Source organism: Oryctolagus cuniculus, chromosome 7 (genome assembly GCF_964237555.1).
Source record: "Oryctolagus cuniculus chromosome 7, mOryCun1.1, whole genome shotgun sequence".
In the NCBI taxonomy this organism is placed as follows: domain Eukaryota; kingdom Metazoa; phylum Chordata; class Mammalia; order Lagomorpha; family Leporidae; genus Oryctolagus; species Oryctolagus cuniculus.
Window position 1 is genome coordinate 95,567,174 of NC_091438.1, and position 22,103 is coordinate 95,589,276.

The 22,103-nt window shown below is 40.3% G+C and overlaps 1 protein-coding gene and 1 long non-coding RNA gene across 3 annotated transcripts in view; one reads left to right on the forward strand and one right to left on the reverse strand.

Annotated features, from left to right (window-relative positions):
* The window catches only part of ST6GALNAC3 (ST6 N-acetylgalactosaminide alpha-2,6-sialyltransferase 3), a 615,791-nt gene that overhangs the window by 280,396 nt on the left and 313,292 nt on the right, over positions 1-22,103 (reverse strand). The gene's annotated exons all lie outside the window — the stretch shown is intronic.
* LOC138850628 (uncharacterized) lies at positions 1,721-16,524 on the forward strand. The gene is made up of 2 exons (XR_011390652.1): positions 1,721-2,277; positions 15,710-16,524. It is a non-coding gene; the product is annotated as an uncharacterized lncRNA (long non-coding RNA).

Genomic DNA, 22,103 nt, shown 5'->3' on the forward strand with positions numbered 1-22,103 from the left:
CCAGCGCTGTGCCATAGCAGGTAAAGCTGCCACCTGCAGTAGTGCCATTTCATATGGGTGCTGGTTCAAGCCCCAGCTGCTCCACTTCCGATTCAGCTCTCTGCTATGGCCTGGGAAAGCAGTGGAAGATGGCCCAAGTCCTTGGGCCCCTGTACCCACATGGAAGTCCTGGAGGAAGCTCCTAGCTCTTGGCTCCTGACTTTGGATTGCTCAGCTCTGGCTACGCCATTTGGGGAGTGAACCAGCAGGTGGAAGACCTCTCTCTAACTCTCTCTCTCTCTCTGTAACTCTTTAAAGTAAATAAATAAAATCTTAAATATATATATATATCTCATTGATTATTCCCATACATTTGCAAAAGAGAATTTTTTGTTAAAGGATGAATTAAATGTGATCTCAAGGTTAAATGTAATGGAGTACATCTAAGATACACAGTTACCAAGTAAAAACATATTTGTGATAATTAGCATTCAAAATAAATGTCGAGATTTTAATCTCTGGAATCCACTTCCCAAACTCTCACAAGGCACATCAATCTATAAAAGTAAATGAATCAAAACATTAACCATACAAAGCAAGCTACTACCCTTTGGCACTCCCGGGTAGAAGGAACCTTAAGGAAACTGCTGTGTAACTTGTGTCCATCCAAAAATCAACAAGCCTTCTATTGCATGTTGAATGAACTCCAAATCCCTTCCTACGGCTTCAGGGCTTCTGGACTCTGGCCCTTCTATTCATGGCCAGCCAGCACATGTAATTTCATTAAGATTTTCACGCATGCCATGTTCTTGCCTCAATCTAAGGACTTAGACCATTTTGTTTATCATTTTCCTGGAATTCTTTGCCCTCTACTCTCTCACATTTTGTAGACATCTCACAATGCAGGACCCAGCTCAGCTGTCCGCTTCTCAAAAAGTTCAGGGTAAATCTCCAACAGGCCCTTTCATGAAATCCATGTTGTATCTTCAGAAACACTTACTGTAATTACAGTTGTGCACCTTATTAACCCACCTACTCACTTTTTTATCAGTCTCTCCTATTAAATTCTAAGTTTCTTGAAGGATGAGAACATTTCATTTGCAACTGTATCAATACTATGTGCCTGGCTCAAGGCAGGTGTTCAATAGTTCTGAATGCATAAAAGTAGATTCAGAAGCACTGAAAACGTCCCACTGGTTAAAAGACTTATGTGTGGGGGCCGGCGCTGTGGCGCAGAGTGTTAATACCCTTGCCTGAAGCGCCGGCATCCCATATGGGTGCCGGTTCTAGTCCCGGCTGCTCCTCTTCCGATCCAGCTCTCTGCTATGGCCTGGGAAAGCAGTGGAAGATGGCCCAAGTCCTTGGGCCTCTGCACCCACGTGGGAGACCTGGTAAAAATTCCTGGCTCCTAGCTTCAGATCGGCGTAGCTCCAGCCGTTGATGCCATTTGGGCAGTGAACCACCGGAAGGAAGACCTTTCTCTCTGCTTTCTCTCTGTCTCTCCCTCTCACTCTCTGTAACTCTACCTATCAAATAAATAAATAAAATCTTAAAAAAAAAAAAAAGACTTATGTGTGATGTTTACTGAAAGACTGGTTTTAACACCATTACCTAATACTGGTATTAAATAGGGTCCACTTTATTTGCAGAGCTTATACTTTTTAGAATGTAAGTCTTTTTAAAGTGTTTTAATTTATCATACTTTTTAAATTTTAGAGGCAGAGAGAGATGTGAGGGTGGTAGGAAAAAAAAAAAAATAGATAGAGAGTTTCTATTCACTGGTTCACGTCAAAAATGGTTGCAACACTTGGGGCTGGGTCAGGCTGGAGCCTGAGCTGAGAACTCAATCCAGCAGGTGGCAGAGACCCAACACTTGAGTCATCACCTAGCCTCCCAGGGAGCACATTATCAGGGAGCTGGAATCCTGAGTGCACCAGGTCCCAACCCCAGGCACTGGGATATGGCATGTGAGAGGCCCAGGGAGTGGCTTAACCAGTAGACCAAATGCCCACCCTGTGCTTTTTTAAGCACAGGGGATTCTGAGGAATCTCTAAGAATATAGAGACTGACTCGGGTGATTGCTGACATCATAAATAAGAGTGCCAATTGTTAAATCAACAACAGGAGTCACTAGGTTCATGCTCCCCATGTAGCATCTCTGTCCTTAATGTGTTTAACTATGAAACTCAAAAACAACACTACTAGTCGAACAATACCCTATACCTGGTTCGGCTGTGTGAGTGCAGCATGTTGAAATCCCTGCTTAGTATATACTAAGTTGATCTTCAGTCTATGAAGGTAATTGAAAATGAAACGTGATGAAGGGCAGGATGGGAGAGGGAGTGGGTGAGGGGAGGGCCAAGGGAGAGAGGGAGGTTGGGGGGAGGGGAGAGCCACAACAATACAAAAGTTGCATTTTATATTCTACTTAAAACTATTGGTTGAACTCTGTACTTAATACACAATTACTCTTAGGTGTTTAATTAATGCAATAACTAGTACTCAAATAGTATTTTACATTTTGTGTTTCTGTGTGGGAGCAAAATGTGGAAATCTTTACTTAATATACGCTAAATTGATCTTCTGTATATAAAGATAATTGAAAATTAATCTTGATGTGAAGGGGAAGGGGAGGGGAAGTGGGAGAGGGGAGTGTTGTGGGTGGGAGGGAAGTTACGGGGGGGGAGGAAGCTATTGTAATCCATAAGCTGTACTTTGGAAATTTATGCTCATTAAATAAAAAAAATTAATTAAAAAAAAGAATATAGAGACTGAGACCACCGGCACCGCTAGGACATACTTTTTATCAACTTCTTATGGAGCACAGAAGCAACATAAAATATATTCAGTGTTCTCAGTGCTTAAATCACACAATTACATGTATGCATGTACATATTTCAAAACACACCTATATGCACATTCCTACTCAGGGACTCCTGTGACAGACTGTCCTGAAATAGATATGTGAGGATTTAACCTCTGGATTTTTGCGTCTCTTGAACTTTTTAAAAACTGCTTTCATAACCATGCATTTTTATTTCAAAATCCAAAAGCTCTAATAGATTTCAGATAAATCATCATATTGAGTTGAAGGGATTGAGGCCAAAACAGACTTGAATTTGTAATAAAAAGGTTATGATGGCTACAGAGACCAGGATTGTGGGATAACTCTCATTTGAGCAGGTTACTCAAACAGGCAATCTGAACATGGAAAATGGGGTTGAAGGCCAGGAAAATAAAGAGTAAAACTACAGTAGAATTATCCACCTACATATAAGATCATAAAATTATTTCTTAGCTCAAGGTTTAATTGAGGAAAGGGAAATTTTAGGAAAGGGTACAAGCTATAACTTTCAATTGTAATTTTAATGATAATATTAATTAGATGGTAAGTTTTATAAATCAAAGAAATTATTTTATTCTCTGTACAACTTCAGCATCTAGAATAGTGTTGGACATCTAATAGGTACTCAATAAATATTTATGGAATGAGAAATAACAATAACACCAACTACTATAGATATTGATACTTTGTCAAATACAGTTCTTAGCAACTCATAGCACATATATCAAAAAAACTTTGAAGAAAGGTTTATCATTATCATCATATAGACAAGCATACGAAACCCAAACAACTTCTCAAAGATCAGAGAGGAAGGCCAGAATTCACATCCAGGACTAATCGACTATAAAGCCTATGTTCTTAACCACTACACTAAACAGGTTCCTTGGACATACAGAATTGCATGAAGGAGAAATGTGACTACATTTAAAAGGATATGTCAGAGGGACCTGTGGCCTAATGGTTAAGCCGTGGGTTTCAATGCTCTTATCTCACATAGGAATATCTGGAGTCAACAGCTGACTCCAGCTCCTGATTCCAGTATCCTGGTAATACAGAACCTGGAAGGAGCAGTGGTGACTCGAGTAGTTGAGTCCCTGCCACTCACATGGGAGAAATGAACTGAGTTCCCAGCTCCTGGCAGCCATTGCAGTCTCTCTCTCTCTCTCTCTCACTCTCTTATTTATAGTTCTGTCCCTCTGTCTCTCAAAGAAATAAAAACAAATAAATGAAACTATGTACAGAAATAAATTAGAAAGTAAGATGAACCAGAGAGCTGGAGAATGAGACCCATTTCTGTGCAATCAGTTCACTGAAGCTGCAAGCACAATGTCTTAGGATATTGCAGAGGTGGCTAACGGCAGTGCGGGAGTGAGAAAGGGAGGCAGGGGAAACTAGAGAGCAAATAAATAAAGAGCTTATTCCTTTCCATGGTAACAACTATACCTCTAGCCGCAACAGTGCCAGTGCTGTCAGAAGAACCTTAAAGAAATGAGGCAGACCTTGTTTTTCAAAAGAGTAATAATGAAAAAATAAAGTCCTGTGGTGCTTTTCCCCTATCAACTCTGCTTATAAATTCATAGCACAGCATGGAGGTTATTAAAATCCCATATGTGAGAACCACACACAGCACAAAGAGATATGAATTGGTGTTCCATGGAGATAATGCTATCTAATGGGCAAAACAAGTAGTAGGGTTTCATTTTTATTCCAAGAACATTTGAAAAAGGCTCAGCATCCAGCTACAGTGCATGGACAGCTGACTGTCCAGAGCTCGTTTCCTCTCTTCCTTCCTATGGATTAATACGTGGGATATAAAGAGAAGGGCTGTTATCTGCCCAAGTCTGGATAGTCCCATAGCATTTTTTTCTTTACCTGCAACTGTTTGAAATAGAGTGGATTAAAGGCTTCTCAGGCTGCTGTGACACAGAAGGGAAGCAGAGCAAGTCCCCTCCTGCGCCCTTGCAGGGCATCAAGCAGGCCAAGGCCTCAGAAGAAACACGGTTTCTGGACCAGAGTCCAACAGAGCCTGCCAGGGACTTGCCTTCAGGGCAGGGGCAGGTAGCCTGACTACTTTGCTACTGTTGGGTTTATTTATTCATGGATTCATATTTTTTAATTTTTGGTTTTTGACAGAAAAGACTACTCTTGCTGAATGTCCTGTCAAGGAAAATCCCATACAATGAAATTATACAGTAGCAAATGCTACTCTACATGATTTGCAAAGGAAAATATAACGCGCTCCTCAAAAACCAATGATAAAAACACTCCACGATTTTAGTCAACAGAACATCTTGCCTCTGAAATCTCCTAAATAACTTAGTGTTAGAAGTTAAAGCAAAAATAATCAAGATCTTATTAATTTATGCCACATCCAATCTTTAAAAGCAGGTAAATTTGTGGTCATAAGCACTTGGGCCAAGGGGTAGGGAGAGAACTCCACTGAGCTAGAAGGTTTCCAATCCAAGTAAAGCACAAAGAAGTTCTAATGCTTTCCCAAGGACCAAAAGAGAAACCAAAATGCATCGGAACAGAATCTAAATTGAATGTCTGAAATACATAGTAAAAGTGAGAACATGAAATTAACTGACATATGAGGTATTTATGAGTTACAGCATCATTGGTTCAACAAAGGTTTGATGAGTACTTGCTATGAGCCAGACAGCACTGTGTGCCCTGGGGGATTCTGCAGGAAGATGACAGGGTCCTTGTCCTCACAAGCTCCTAGATTGGTGCTGAGATCACAGTAAACACCTCCCACAGTCCTAGATTTACCATTGTGGTGCAAGTAAAGGGCTTGGCTGTTGACATAAAGTTTCCTCAAGGAAATCTTGACTCCCCAGTGTAAAAAACCGTAGCTGAGTCTATGCTGGTGGCTTGAAATGAGGAGCCAGAGGGTTGGTGCTGTGGTGCAGTGGATTAAAGCCCTGGCCTGAAGTGCTGGCATCCCATATGGGCACCAGTTCTAATCCCGGCTGCTCCTCTTCCAATCCAGCTCTCTGCTATGGCCTGTAAAAGCAGTAGAAAATGGCCCAAGTCTTTGGGCCCCTGCACCTGTGTGAGAGAACCAGAGGAAGCTCCCGGCTTTGGATCAGCACAGCTCCGGTCTTTGCGGCCATCTGGGGAATGAACCAGCAGACAGAAGACCTCTCTCTCTGTCTCTACCTCTCTCTGTAACTCCATGTTTCAAATAAATAAAATACATCTTAAAAAAAAAAAAGAAGAAGAAATGAGGAGCCAGGATGCTGAGATCTGTGGGATAATCATATTCAGGCATGTGGGCAGAGACCCCCTAGGAGGGAGAAGGACCAGCAAGATGCAAGGCAATGCTGGGAAGAGATAAAGGTTGAAAGAAACCCCAGCTGGGAGAGTGGAGTGTCAGACCCTTAAAAAGAACTTCGCCATCAAACCTCCTGGACTTTTTTTTTTTTTTTTTAAGATTTATTTTATTTATTTGAAAGACAGAGTTACAGAGACAGGTAGAGACAGAGAGAGAGGTCTTCCATCTGCTGGTTCACTGTCCAGATGGCTGCAATGGCCGAAGCTGTGCTGATCCAAAGCCAGGAGACAAGAGTTTCTTCCAGGTCTCCTACGTGGGTGCAGAGGTCCAAGGACTTGGGCCATCCTCTACTGCTCTCCCAGGCCATAGCGGAGAGCTAGATCAGAAGAGGAGCAACCAGGACTAGAACCGGTGCCTATGTGGGCAGCGCTGCTGGCCAGGGTGTTAACTCGCTGCACCACAGCACCGGCCCCATCCTTCTGGACTTCTTTAAAACTTCTGACCTGTGTCAACCAGCTAACTACCACATCTGAAGAGAGAGCAATTCTTTCACTAGTGATTTAGGGTAACATCCTTGCTTCTGGAATCTCCTACATGGAGATTATATTGGGAGTTAAGAATGTGGACAGAGTAGGAAGGAATTCAAATCTCAAGGCTGGCACTGAGGAACCTGGAGCTCTAGGTTTATCTCTAACACCAATAGTTATAAGATTGTTAAGCCAATCACTTTCTCTATGCTATTATCTCATATGCCAAGCGCAGATAATAGTATTTACCCCATCTAAACTCTCAGGGTTGACAGGAGAAGAGAAACAAATAGACTTTTTAAAATACAGAAGGAACACACTGGAAGAGCTTACAGAGCTAATTTTCACCATTCACTTCAGCCTGGGTTGAGCCTCTTGGCTGAGGGAAATATAAAGGGTAGCATCCACAAGAGTAGTAATTGCTGTGATTTACCGAGTGCTTAATACATATAGCAGGCACATTTCTGAATGAGTCCTTACAACCACCCTGTAGGGTTCCCATGATTATTAGCCACATACAAGAAATGAGAAAGCCGAGGCCCCGAGAAGCTAAGCGTCCTGTGAAAATGCGTACGTCTGGTAAATCACACCCAAATCCATCCGACTCCTACAAGTTAAACCACCGAGCCTTGTTTTGTATCTTACTCGTCTTTCAAGACAAGATCCGTATGTATTCAAGTCAGCACAATTCAATTCCATCCACAAACTTTTACCACTCACACACACACACACACACAAATACACATGAGCTTCCAGAGTTCATGCAGTTTACACGTTTGTAGAAAATGACACACACTCACCTTTACTAGAGGCTTCCAACTTAGCCAGGAATGAGGAATACCCTGGGAGCAAACTGATTGCGCAGGAATGAGGAATACCCTGGGAGCAAACTGATTGCGCAGAGTGGGGACAGGGAACACAAGACTTGGCACTCGCCGCTGCGTTCCCTAGCAGAGCCGGAAGCTGCTCACAACCCTCTCCAGGGTCATAGGGTCCTGGCAGAGTTGAGAAAACAAATTCTTCTGATCCTATTCCTAACACTTACACTAATTTATGCAGCTCTATTTAAGCTCCCGGTTCATGAGCCAAACTTGTCATCAGTGTAAGCTCATCTTCATCCACAGAGGGAAAACAGAGTCAGTTCCCAAAATATCTTTGCCTCCAGCTTTCCAGAAAGCCCATCTTCCTGGTTCCCAGTGTAGTTCTAGGGATCAGAGGGATTTAAAACAAATACAAGGAATGATCCAATCTTCCAAGGTAATTATAGTAGCAACAACAAACATTTATAGAGTGCTTACTTTTGTGCCAGATACTGTTTTAAGTAATTATTGACTCATTTAATTCTCAAAACAGCAATGTGACATAGGTATTTCTATTACTTGCATTTTACACTGAAGAAACAAACACAGAGTTTAAGTGACTTGTGCAGATGGCACAGCAGGGAGTTACACCAGCTAGTCTGTTTCCAGGGCCTGTCCCTGCATCCTGCTGCCCCAGCAGCAATCTGGATAGGGTAATAAAGATTGGAGACACTTAGGTAGTACTTCTCATTGACAGATTTGTTTCCATAATAAATAATAGATAAGAATGCTAATGCAGTTCAGAAGTAAACATTTACTTCATAGAGGAAGGGACCCAAAGGACATAGAACTTGAACACAAGACAATTCCTGCTTGAAATATTTGTCCACTTTTCTTCACTCAGAAAACACTCCTGCATTTTTCATCTTGAGCTTTTTTTTCTTGTTTTTTTTTTTTAAACCCATTTTTAATGAGGTACAAAACGTATACAGAAAAAACAAAATAGTATTCTGACATGTATCACTATAGTTAAATTTTACCTGCTCTGGAATTTATTGATGGAATGAAGTGGTCAGCATTCTCTGTGCCTGGCTTTGTCATCAGTATAGCCACAAGACTCACCCACGTTGCTGAGTATAGCAGTCATTCATGTATCATTCCACATATGAATACACACTATATAATTTTTCCATTCCACTGAGACTAGGGCTTTTTTCAATTTTCAAGAACATCATTATACATTCTCTCTCATGTCAAATGTACCTATGTGTGTTAGACACCTCGAAATGGAATTCCTGGGTCATAGATATGTAAATGTTCTTGTTATCTTTCTGTTTTTGAGTTTATATTCTACATTCACTATGATCAGAGGAAATACTCTGGGACTTCAATCCATTGAATTTTTTTTAAAAGACTGACTCTATTGACTAGTAATAATCAATTCTATTAAATGTTTTATGTTCACTTGAAAAGAACATGTATTGTGTGGCTTTTGAGTGTAGATTCTATATATACAGCACTTTGTTAACCTGGTGAGGGCAGGCTTTTTGCAGGGCAATTAAGGTGGGTAAAATGCTGCTTGGGGAGCTTGCATCCTATGTTGCAGTGCCTAGGTCTGTGTCCTAGTAATTCCAGCTTCTGCTAATGCACACCCTGGGAGGCAGCAGGTGATGGCTCAAGTGGCTGGGTCCCTGCACCCTCATGGGAGACCTGGATTGAATTCATTGGCTCCCAGCTGTGTTTGTTTTGTGCCTGGTCCCAGCTGTTAAAGACATTTGGGGAGTGAGCTAGCAGACAGGAGATCTCTCCCCACCCCCACCGCCCATCCCCTCCCCCTACCACTGTATATCTCTGCCTTTCAAACACAACAAATGATGTTTTTGTAGTTTGATATCTGCATTGTTCGAATCGACTATATCCTTACTTATGTTTTAGTCAGACAGATTGTTTACACGTCTTCTTAGTTTCTGTCTGCTCTTGCTTTAAATATTTTGTGTTATTAAATGCACACCTTTTCTGATTACTGAATATTATTAGTTTCAGGCATTGTGCAGAGAGTTAAAGGTCCGCTTATGAGGCTCATATCCTATGTCAGAGTGCTTGTTAGAGTCCCGATTCTTCCACTTCCAACTCAGTTTTCTGTTAATGCATCCTGGGAAGCAGCAGATGATGGCCCAAGTTCTTGGGTCCCTGCCACCTTGCAAGAGAGACACCCAGATGGAGTTCCAGTCTCCTGGTGTTCGTCTGACCTAGCCCAGCTGTAGCACCCATGTGGGGAGTGAACCAGTATAGATGGAAATGTTCCCTTTTTTTCTCTCTCTCCCTTGAACTCTCTCTCTCCTCTCCTCTCCCTTGATGTCTGTCACTCTTTCAAATAAATGAGTAAATACTTTTAACATTACCTATTTTCTCACTATGACATGACACCTTTCATTTTTAGGATGATTTCCTAAAATCTACAGTGCCCCATGTCAGTATAACTGTATCAGTTTCTTTTTGATTAGTGTTTACATACTTTTTCAATTGTTTTACTTTCACTCTGTATTCTGTTATTGGAGATTATGTCTCAGTAGGTAACATAAAATTATGTTTAATATATTTGAGAAATACATCTTTTAATTGGAATAGTTAGGGCATTTATATTTAATATGAATATGAATGTATTCAAATTAAATATCTACCATATTCATATTGCTTTCTATTTCCATTCATCCTTTGCTCCTGTATCTTGTCTTTTTAAAAATTAATCAATGGGGGGCCAGTGCTGTGACTTAGTGGGTAAACCTGTGGCGCTGCCATCCCATATGGGCGCTGGTTCAAGACCCAGATGCTCCACTTCCGATCCAGCTCTCTGCTATGGCCTGGGAAATCAGAAGATGGCCCAAGTTCTTGGGCCCCTGCACCCACGTGGGAGACCCAGAAGAAGCTCCTGGCTCCTGGCTTCAGATCAGCCCAGCTCTGCCCTTGTGGCCATTTAGGGAGTGAACCAGCAGATGAAAGGCCTCTCCCTCTCTCTCTCTCTCTCTCTCTCTCTCTTCCTCTTTTCCTCTGCCTCACTGTAACCCTGCCTTTCAAATAAATAAATAAATCTTTAAAAAAATAATTAAGGGGCCTGGTGCTGTGGCATAGTGGGCAAAGCCACCACATACAGTGCTGGCATCCCATATGGGCATCAGTTTGAGTCCTGGCTGTTCCACTTCCATCCCAGCTCTCTGCTATGGCCTGGGAGAGCCATGGAAGATAGTACGAGTCCTTAGGCCCCTGCCACCCATGTGGGAGACCCAGAAGAAGCTCCTGGTTCCTGGCTTTGGATTGGCCCAGCTCCGGCCATTGCAGCCATTTGGGGAGTGAACCAACAGATGGATGCTCTCTCTGTCTCTCCCTCTCTCTCTAACTCTGCCTCTCAAATAAATAAATAAATCTTTAAAAATTTAATCAAAATATTTTAAATAAACTTTCTCACTTCTTTTAGATTAGTTCATTATTTCCACAGTATGTTGTGTTCTTTTGTTGATTACCTAAGAAATTTCATTATTCATCCTTGATCATTTGCAGCATGATATAATTTAGTACTTTAACTCCCAAACATTGCAAAGCCCTTACAATATTGACAATTTACCCAGCTCCTGCATTTTTGGCTATTATTGCATTGTACTTTAATTTCTCCAGATACTATGTTTGTTTTGCACAGTGTTTGTTTATATTTTCCTTTTTCCTGATCCATTCTCTTGCTCACCATTCCTTCCATCACTTCCCGACTTCCATCTGGGATCATTTCTTTCGGACTGAATATCTCCTTTTAATATTTCTAGTGTAAGTCTGCAATAAATTCTCTGCTTTTATTTGCCCACAAAAGTCCTTATTTAGCCTTTGCTTTGAAGCATATTTTGAATTTGATAAAGAACTTGGTCTGTAGCTGTATCCGTTCAGCACTCTGAAGATGCCATTCCATAGACCTCTGGACTCTGCCTTGTCTGTAAAACACTAGCTTTGATCTTCCTACTGTTCCTTTGAAGGCATTCTGCTGTTGGAGGTGGTTGGGACTGTTTTTATTTTTACTTTCCTAGCAGTCTTTAAGACTTTTTCTTTATCTTCATTTTCAACAATTCCATTCTGATGTGCCTCAGTATGTTTTTAGTTGTATTTATGTTGTTTAGTGTTCACGGGGCTTCTTGAAGTTGTTCTTTGAGGTTTTTATCAGTTTTGAGAAATCCTCAGTCAACATAATTTCAAATACTTATTCTTTCCCATTCTTTCTCTGCCTGACTTCTAAAACTCCAAGTATACTTAATTATACTGATATTTCTCAAGCTATGAATAATGAATATTTTTTCCATTCTTTATAAACTTTGTAGACCAATTCTTTTTCGAAATACACAAAATACACAAAGTCAGCTCCTATAAATGTATGTAAACACTTATTTTATTTACTTTCCTTGTCAGGGACCAGTACCAGAGGTGGTGTTGGGATCATATTTTGAGAAGCATCATGTTGGAATTTTCCCTGGATTTCATAGGTCTGTTGTTTACTTTCCTTTATCTTTCACCACTTTAGTCTCAGTGCTTCAACCTATCATTTTTATTAACATATATCATCAGCTTTCTTAGTCAACCATTCTTCTATGTGTAAAATGCTATTAAAGACATTGCTACAGACTTAGTTTAAGTTTTTCAATTATAGGATTGCCATTTGAGCCTCACCTATGGATTCTGGTTGTGCAATAATTGAACCTTTCATCCATTTTCTTCAATAAATTATTACAGTTGTTATAAAATCTGTTTGATAATCTCAATATATAAATAACCTATAGTTTATTTCTATTTTCTCTTAGAAATTCACTTATTTGGTCCCGATTCCTGACATGCCTAGTAATTTGCTATTGATGATCATACATTGCAAGTAAAATGATCACCTGGGGTCTGGATAATATTATTCTTCTAATGGAAAGGACTCCATTTTCCTCTTGAGGACAATGCATAGACAGATTATCTTGACACAGTAGAGAATAGTCTATTTACAATTTTCCCTTGCTAGGAGAGTTAAACTCTTCGAGGCTTCAGTGGAGAGTCTTCCCTTTCTTTCCCGAGGACTCTGAACTACAGTTTTTTCTCTTCAGTTCTGTAGGATTGCTTAAATCATTGCTTAGACTTTTAGCCTTTTAACTACCATGTTCGTTTTGGCTACTTAGTGGTCTCACTCTGCCCATGCACAATGTGGAAGTCTGCAAATTCCTCAGGGAATTTGAATATACATAGAGAACCCTGGCTCAAATCACTGTAGTTCCCTTTTCTCCAGGATCACTGTCCCTCAAAGTGTGCTTTCGTGTAGTTGACTATGAATTGCAGTCTGCTAATTTCACTGAAATTCCTGTAATATCTAGGTTACTACTTTCTGTTCAAGCTTTTATGTCTCTTCTATGTATTGCAAATGCATCACTGGAAAACTGTCACCGAAGTCCATTTCGCCTCAATGCATTCTCTTCTCTCAGTGGTCTTGATCTCTCAGTTCTAGCCATTTTTGTGCACTCTGATAAATTCAAAAACCAATCTGTCCAGCTCTTCAGTGGGAAATTAGTCTGATAATATTGACTGCAAACACCATGCTCTTATGTCTAAGACTTATCTAACACTACTAAATAATTTAACAAATTATTATTATTATTATTATTATTATTATTATTATTTCTACCAAGTAGTTGGTAAAAAGTACATCTTTCAATGTAGTATTTCTTCTTAAAAAATATTTATTTATTTATTTATTTGAAAGTCAGAATTACAGAGAGAGAGAGGTCTTCTTCCATCCAATGGTTCACTCCCCAAATTGGCCGCAACAGCTGGAGCTGCACCGATCCGAAGCCAGGAGCCAAGAGCTTCCCCCGGGTCTCCCATGTGGGTGCAGGGGCCCAAGGACTTGGGCCATCTTCTTCTGCTATTCCAGACCATAGCAGAGAGCTGGATTGGAAGAGGAGCAGCCGGGACTAGAACCGGCACCCATATGGGATGCCGGCACTTTAGGCCAGGGCATTAACCCGCTGTCCACAGTGCTGGCACCTCAATGTAGTATTTCTAAAAGTCCTTACTCCAAGCTCCCAATTCCAAGTGTTGTTTATTCTTACACTTGTCCCTGATACCGCTGTATGCAGATATTGCCTGTCTTTTTTTTTTTTTTTTTTAGTACCCAGATCTATTTTCAACCAAAATATTTACATGGATTCCCAATCAATGGATCAAGAACTGCCTGTTCTATTCATTTCTATCTCACCCCTCCTTGCAATCTACTGATAAATAGAAGACTGACAGATACATACATACATACATATATACATAACTACCTGGTACTCCTGAGTTTCACAGTCTTGGATCCCAAGAACTCTGAAGACTCCATTTTAAAAACTACTGCCACAGTGACAATTTCTGGACACTGCATCTCTTAGAACAAAATAATCCTTAAATGTTAATGCCATAATTTGGAAAATATTACCTAGTATCTTATCCCATTTGTATCCCATTATAGAAAGGCCACAATGGTTTGTTCAAAGTTTCTAGTAATTTTCTCACATCACTCCGTATCTTTAGGGCTCATTAGAATTGAAGTAATCATTATATTTCCTCCATAATGTGATAAATACATAAATGCCCCAAGTACTAGCCTGTTTATCATCCAGAATTTACAAGCACCAGATAAAGCAGCAGAGGCACCTCACACAAAAACAACTGTGACTCAGCATGCCCTAATGCCAATCTTGACTCTTCATTGCTGGAAGAGAACTAGTCAGAGAAGCGTGTAGCATGAAAGAATGGAGAAGAAAATAGAAAAGGAAATAATAAGCAATCAAACGTTATATAGAAGGGTAAATCCTGCAGGTCCCATGTAGAATTATTTAGGTGCAGTGTCACACTGAATTCAAATATAATAATCTAAAAACCATCCCATGGGTGAGATTTAGCCTAGCTGTTAAGATGCCAGTTGATGATACCACATCAGGGTGGCTAGCTTGTGATACCTGGCTCTGGCTCCTGACTGCAGCTCCCTGTTAACCCAGACCTAGGAGGCAGCACTGTGGCTCAGGTAATTGGGTTCCTGCCACTTATGTGGGAGACCTGGATGGAGTTTCCAGATCTCAGCTTTTTTGGGGGAGCACAGCTCTACCATTTCAGGGCTTCGAGGAATAAATGAACAGATGGCATCTCTGTCTGTCTCTCTCCATGCCTCTATGTTTTTCCAATCAATATAAATAAAATACTCTATTTTAAAAATATTCCAATCTGACCTTGGTCTATCAAGTTAAATTAACAAATAAAAAACCTAATTTATCATCTTACATTATTTCTCTTTTTTCCTTTAATAAGCTTTTAAAACCAAAACACATAATCCAGAAAAGTCAGAAATCATAAATGTGTAACATAATGGATTATTTCAAATTGGCCATGGATATGTAACTACCACCAAACATCATTAAGTAGAAAACTACAAGGTCCCCAAAAGACTCTCACAATGTGTTCCTAGGCACTACTCTTTCCCTGCTCCCTAAAGGCAGCCTCTATCTCGGTGTAGATTAACTCAGCCCGCTTCTTAATTCTGTATAAATGGGACCATATAGCATCTATTTTTTTCTGTTATTATTTTTGTGAGACTTGTCCACATTTCATTCATCCCATGCTATATAATATTCCATGATATAAATATTCATGATCTTTACCCAGTCCATATCTTTATTATTTCTAAATATCACTATTATGAATAAAGGTCCTATAATATTTAGGTACATGATACTCCAAGACACTCAGTGTTCAAATTTACTCATCAAGTTTGTGTACACACTCAGAAGGACCACTGGTATGTTATGGAATGTGCATATCTTCATTTTTAATTGACAGCAATTAACAGTTTGCCCCAAGGGTTGGGCTAGCTATACTCACACCACCAGTGTGAAACAGCTCCAATTCCTGCATATCCTTACAAACACATGGTTTTGTCATTTTTGTGTTAGCTATTCTGGCAGTAGTTTTTACATCTTTGAAGTTTTAATTTCTATCCCCTTGATGAGTAATGAGGCTGAGTACCATTTCATTCATTTACTGCCCATTTCACTCTCCTCTCTTGTGAAGTGCTTGTTCATGTTTCTTGTACATTTTAAGAACATTTCTAAAAAGTTCCCTTCTGCCCTTCTCCTGTTCACTTCATGATCCTCTCCATATCTTCCTGTCATTTATTTTTTCTTAACGTAGACTGACATGGTCTAGCTACCTCACATTTCTCTTTTCTTCTTCCAATACTCAGATTCACCCCAACGAAAGAGAGCCAAGGGACAGATGTGGTCAGCAGATATCCTATGGACTCACTCCCTGCTGGTATTTTCCCACTCTTATATCTGCATCACCAAAGGCCTGGGAATCTTCTCTTTGGAAATTTCTTGTGTGTTCCCTGAGGTTTTTGTTATTGCTGTTGTTCCATTTCAAGACTTTAGCACTACCCCTGTGCCATGTTGGGCATCTGGCAGAGACTGAATTCTGCAGATGAGCTAAAGAAAAAGGACACCCACAGGGGTTCCCCCTTAGGACTCATATTCCAAATTTGACCACTTGCCAGCGAAGAACCCTGTTTTTCTGGAAGATGAGCCACACATTGCTTCCCAGCTCTCCTAATCCACCTCCAGGGCAGGCTCATTTCTCAGTGCCCCCACACCAGAACCCATTATCAGATCCTCTGCCTTTCTTCATCATGGAAAACTACTTGGCCACAGTTTGACAGGCACAGATGGCACTACCAGCTGCAAGTTTTTTCAATTCTTGTTGACTCTAAACTGCCCTTAATATTAATCTTGCTGCAGTTTGCTCAATAGAATAGAAGATGGGATCAAACTTTTACCTAGGGAATAAAACTCCTTTTGGGGGATTTAGCGAAGTCTGGTTGATAGTGAGATGACATTATGGATTTTGGCAAGATGCATGGGGGAAAAGCCCTGGAAAGAAAAGATGTAGATAGTTAAAATGAATTAGAAATTGTTTAAACAAATTATCCAGATTTATAAAGGGAAGAGGCACAAGGAGAAAAATATATATTCTTAGTTCTGGTGGTAATCTTAATTTTGGTCCACAAAGTTGCATATCAAGTAAGAAATGAGAGGAAAAGAAGAAAGATCATTCCAAGAAAATTACCTCAGTGTGGTTAGAATATGGTAGGATGACTATTCTGACTATGTGGAGTGGCATCAGATTTGGATGATCATTCATACTACAAAAACACTAGAAAAAGCAACTCTAAGAATCATTTACATATATCATGGGTTTTGTAAAATACAGATAAACATCACACATTCTCTGTAAGACATCTTATCCAAAGATCCGTCAGCCAGACGCCTGGAAGGATGGAAAAGTCTGAACAAATTTCTTAGTGCTTGGGACAAGGTTACCAGTTCTGACAACTTTTTCACATCCTCCCAAAGTAAGAACGTACAAATCCATATTCAGCTTCTTTGTACTTTGTTTTTCATATTCAAGCTAGCATTTTACAAGCCAAATGCTAAAGCCATCAGTTTAAGGCAAGGGAGATGAACTAAGCAGGATGACACAAGCCCTTTTCACCTGCCAAGCATAGTATTATCATAAAATCAGGCCTGGGTGGGAAGAACTGGAAAGAGGATGTCATCTACACACTCAGAAAAGCATTATTTTCACATCCCCAGGAAGGGCTCCCTGTCACAGCACACCTACATCCCCATGACCTTGCTAGACTCTCAAAGGAATGGTCATTTCCATAAGACCAAGTATTCAAGTTTGTTCATGTGCTAGACATGACACTAAGAAATTAATCTTCATTCCATTTTTCTGGGGAATATTCACAATAGCTCTTATTCCTCTTGTGGTTGGGACTTAGTCTGAAGAATGGAATGAGGTCCCCCAGGTGGTGAGTGGCAGGTCATAAAAACCTCAAGGTCTGGATGCTCAACAAGGTGCCTTTCTTTGCTTCATGCTTCAGAGGTCTTGGCCAGCCTCCAACTTTCCATTTCTCAGGCATGCCCTGGAAAAACTTGATTTAATGCTTTTTCTTCTTATTCTAGCCTTTTCAAGCTATTTCTTTTGAAGTGCTTTTTTCTTTGCTTCTCTTCTGTCTATAGTTTGTACTAGGTGAATTTTATCTGTTTGTTTCATTTATTTTCGGTAAATGTGTATGGGGAGGCATTGTGGTTTGCTAGTTTTATTTTTTTTTTAATTTAACTTGTAGATGATAACAAGTAACCCAAAAGGCAAAAAGGGAATATAATACCAGTAGACGCTACTCATTTATATATGTATGTATAATACCTAGAGCAACCAATACGAAAATTATTCAATACTATAGACCCCAAAACACTAAGAAGAAATAAATGTGGAATACTAAAAATGTTCCAATAACCCTGAAGCAGGTAAGAACAGAAAAACAGAAGCATGAGAAATGCAGGAAACAAGCAGAAATCCAATAATAAAATGGCAGACTGAAGCTGGAACATATCAATAATTTTCTCACATGTAAATGGTCTAACTATGCCAGTTAAAAAGTCTGATTTTCATGGTGGATAAAAACAAGAATCCAACAATATGCTGGCTATAAGAACTGGTATACCCAACCACTTGGATGAATCTCAAGAAAATACACTGAATTTTTTTAAAAGCCAGTTTTATAAGGTGACATACAATATGATGACCTTTATACAACACCCTTGAAATGATGAAAGTGTGACTATGGAGATGAGTGGCAGCCCAAGAGGAGTGAGGTGGGGAAAGAAGGAATGAGGTAGCTACAGCTAACCAGCAGTAGTACATGATATTCTTGGGACATTTACGTTCTGTATCTTGACTGCGGTATTCGTCATGTAACTTTCACAACCGCTAAAATTACACAGCACTGAAACCTTACAAACATAACACAAATGGATGTAACACTGGTGAAATCTGAATAAGGTCAGTGGGTTTTATCAATGTCAACTTTCTGGTTATGATTTTAAACTACATTTATGCAAGATATTACTGTTGCAAGACATAGAATTAAAGATATATAAGAGCTGTATTATTTTCTACATGTGAATGTGAATCTATAATTATCTCAAAATAAAAGTTTAAAAGAAAAAACAAAGAAGAGGAGGAGAATATACACTGTAAGTTCCCTATTTCCCTCTGTCTCCCATCCTGACTCCATTCTCTTCAGTAATCACTGCTGTGGCGATTTCCTTGCCCGGTCTTCCAGAGATAGTCTGCAGTCCCCTTGCCTATAAACATGTATGAATGCACACACACACAGATTTATAGTTTTTACATAAATTTTAACACTATGTACACTTCTCCCAACTTGCTTTATAAATTTACAGTTGCACTTCCAATAGGATGAAACTTACCATTTTGGGAGCAGCATTGTATTCCATTATAAGAATAAATTCTGATTTACTTAATCAATCCTTCCCAGAAAAGAATGGTCCAACAAAAATGTAATTTGATTTTTACCACAAATATTTCCTATTATAAATACCCCAGGGAGTGATGATGAAATTGAGTTTTTTCTAACCATGGGAGCTGACCTCATCCACATATTTTTTTATTTATTTGACAGGTAGAGTTATAGACAGTGAGAAAGATAGACAGAAAGGAAGGTCTTCCTTCCGTTGATTCACTCCCCAAATGGCCACTACTCCGAAGCTAGGAGCCAGGTGCCTCCTCCTGGTCTCCCATGCAGGTACAGGGGCCCAAGCACCTGGGCCATCCTCCACTGCCTTCCCAGGCCACAGCAGAGAGCTGGACTGGAAGAGAGGCAACCAGGACTAGAACCCGGCACCCATTTGGGATGCCGGCACCGAAGGCGGTGGATTAACCAAGTGAGCCACAGTGCTGGCCCCTCATCTACATATCTTTAAAACACGGTCCTTGGCATGGGGTTTCTGAAAGGAGGCCGACACTTTCTAGTCCATCACTAGTGTGCCATGATGCCCTGAACACAGCAGATACGGAGCAGATGCTGGTTTATCTTTGTGACTGTGGCCTTATGTCCACATTATTTGGCTTCTCATTGCTATTTTACTCTATTTTTAGGCTTGCAACTTTACCTTAGCCAAAGTGAAACTATTTATAATTTCCTTCAGACATTTTTCTCTATCCAGAAAAAATTCCCCCCTCAGTCTTCTCCCAAGACCTCGAACACCTTCTCTGCTTTATCTGCTTTATGGCCATCTCTTTTATGATATGTCCTCCTTGAACAAGGAAACACTGTTTCCTCCAACCCCATTTTGACAAACAGACAAATAATCAGAAGTACAGTTCACTTTTTTCCTGCCTTTCAATGAAAGTAGGGTGTTCTGACACACCTTGCGTGTGCACTGACATGTATAAATGGCACGATGTGTGCTCTCTCGGGGTGCCGGCACTTGCGTGTGGACATTGTAGGATCCCCCTCCCTTTTCTCTTCATGCACCATCTCCCGTCATCTCTGTGGAATCTGCAATCTCCATAACAGACACTTTAAAGAGAACAGCAGGTACAGATCGATGAATGTTGCTAAGAAAAACAAGAACAAGAAATAGAAAAGCTGCCCATTTCCCAGTGCGTGTTGCAGAAAACCAGAACATAAGGCATTTTTGGGTGATTTACTATATTTTCATTACCAATGTCAAAGCTCAGTTCTTACAGTTGTATGTGAGTTCATTTTTGCCAATGAGTGAACAAAGAAAAATGCTGACTGAATTGAATGGGTGTGTGTCTATTCGTGCATAGCTATCAACAGTGGTGTAAAATGAAGGTGCATTAGGTAAGTGACAAGCAATGACGACAGATCCACAGTCTCCTAAAACTGGCCCCAAGTAATTTTTAAATGTACATCTCCAGGGTCTGGTAAATGATCAATACATATTTGTTGGATGATTTTGAAAAAATAAATGAGAATGCCCTGCTGCACTTGGGTTCCTCTTAGAACACCTGCATCTAAACGTCAGACTTCGGTTTCGTTAGTATTGCATGGGCCTGTGATTATGAATGCTTAATAACAATTAGGTGATGAAGCTTTTCTTTGGCTTTTGCTCCTCGCATAAATATTCTATAGCCTTTGCAATATTCCATTATGTGCAAGCTCTGCCTTATCCCTAACCATTATTACTGTGCGCGGCAGGGCTATTTTAATGTCTGATCTATTCCACCAGGTGAAGCAAACAAATTAGACAGTGCACCTCAGCTGTGTGATATAGGATGTCCTCATGTTTGTGCTCCGTTTTTAATACACCCAAGCATCACATTTGTTTTTTCAACAGCTGCTGCACAATGAGCAGACTTCTTAATTAGCTAATGTTTGGAAGGCCCTTTGAAGATAAAAAGCCCTATATAAGTGCTAAGTGTTATTATTACCTTGACAAAAGAGTTCTCTTTTACCTTGGCTCACTGAAAAATGCGTGAGCTTTCCCTTCTAACTAGCAGTAGTCAAACTACAGGCAACATAAATCACAGGAGAAGGAACTTAGAAATTCAGCAGTGGCTCCTGCACACAGGCAATTGGGCACCCTGGAATGTTCCCTCCCGTCCTAATGTAATCATCACCAGGCACCAAAAGAAAAGACCTCTAGAGATGGGAGGCAGCAGGAAAACACATTTTTCTCAGCCTCTAGAACACTTTAGAGCTGGGCATAAAAATACTGACAACACCCTTTTTCTTGAAAGGGCTTTCAATATGCCACTGCTTAATTTGTTTCTGTTAGTTTGATTTGGAGAAACAAAGCAAATGTTTAGAGATCACAGACTGTGTCCTTGCCCGTGGTCTGGAGACCAGAAACCAATTTGCTTGAGCCAAATTCTTCGGAGTCGCCTCTCTTCCCTGTGGCCAGAAGGCAAGATAGTAAATACATCTACTCAAAGAGAAGGCAAAACGCCAAGAAAGCTTCCAGGGTTCAGTATTCACCCACCATCCACCACGCAGCACTGCTTATGAAAAGCACTAGCCTTCAAGCTGTATAAGATGCAGCTTCTGTCCTTGGGAACCTTCATTTTGGTATCAATGAAACAATAGCAATAAGGACGGTAATAATGTCCATGGGCACCGATTCACCGGGCCCCATGCTATGTGCATGTATCCTACAAGTATTATTTATTTCCCACAACAACCCTGAAAATATAGTTACCACTATCTCCACCTTACAGGTCAGAGAACAGGCTCGGCTAGGTCAGGGGACATGCCCCAAGCTCCCCAGAGGTCATAGTTTGAACAAAGTTTGGCCACAAACATGAGCCCTTTCCACTAACAAGGATACATCAAAGCCACAGGGGTTAATGCCTGGATAGTGCTAAAAAGAGGGAGGGTGTCATTTCTGCTGCAATTTGTTTTCTCTTGAGGTAGGAGAGGCAAGGATCCCGGCTGGCTGATCTGACCAGGGAAATCCCTGCAAACGCGACTTTGAGGGCTTTCAGAAAGCATTAGGCTTGCTGTACTCAACACAGTGTGAGTCACAGCATTCTCAGATCACTGTTTGACATTATTTCCAGCCCAGTATTTATTCAAGACTTGGGTGTGAAAAGAACAGAAGATGAATTAGAAATTAGCACTGGCCTTCAGTAAGTTATTTTTATTTCTTTTGTAAGTAAATAAGTGAATGAAATTTATTTAAAATAAATTGCGCTATTGCCAGTTTTTCCTATGGATGCTGAAGTCCCAAATCTTGGTACTCAGA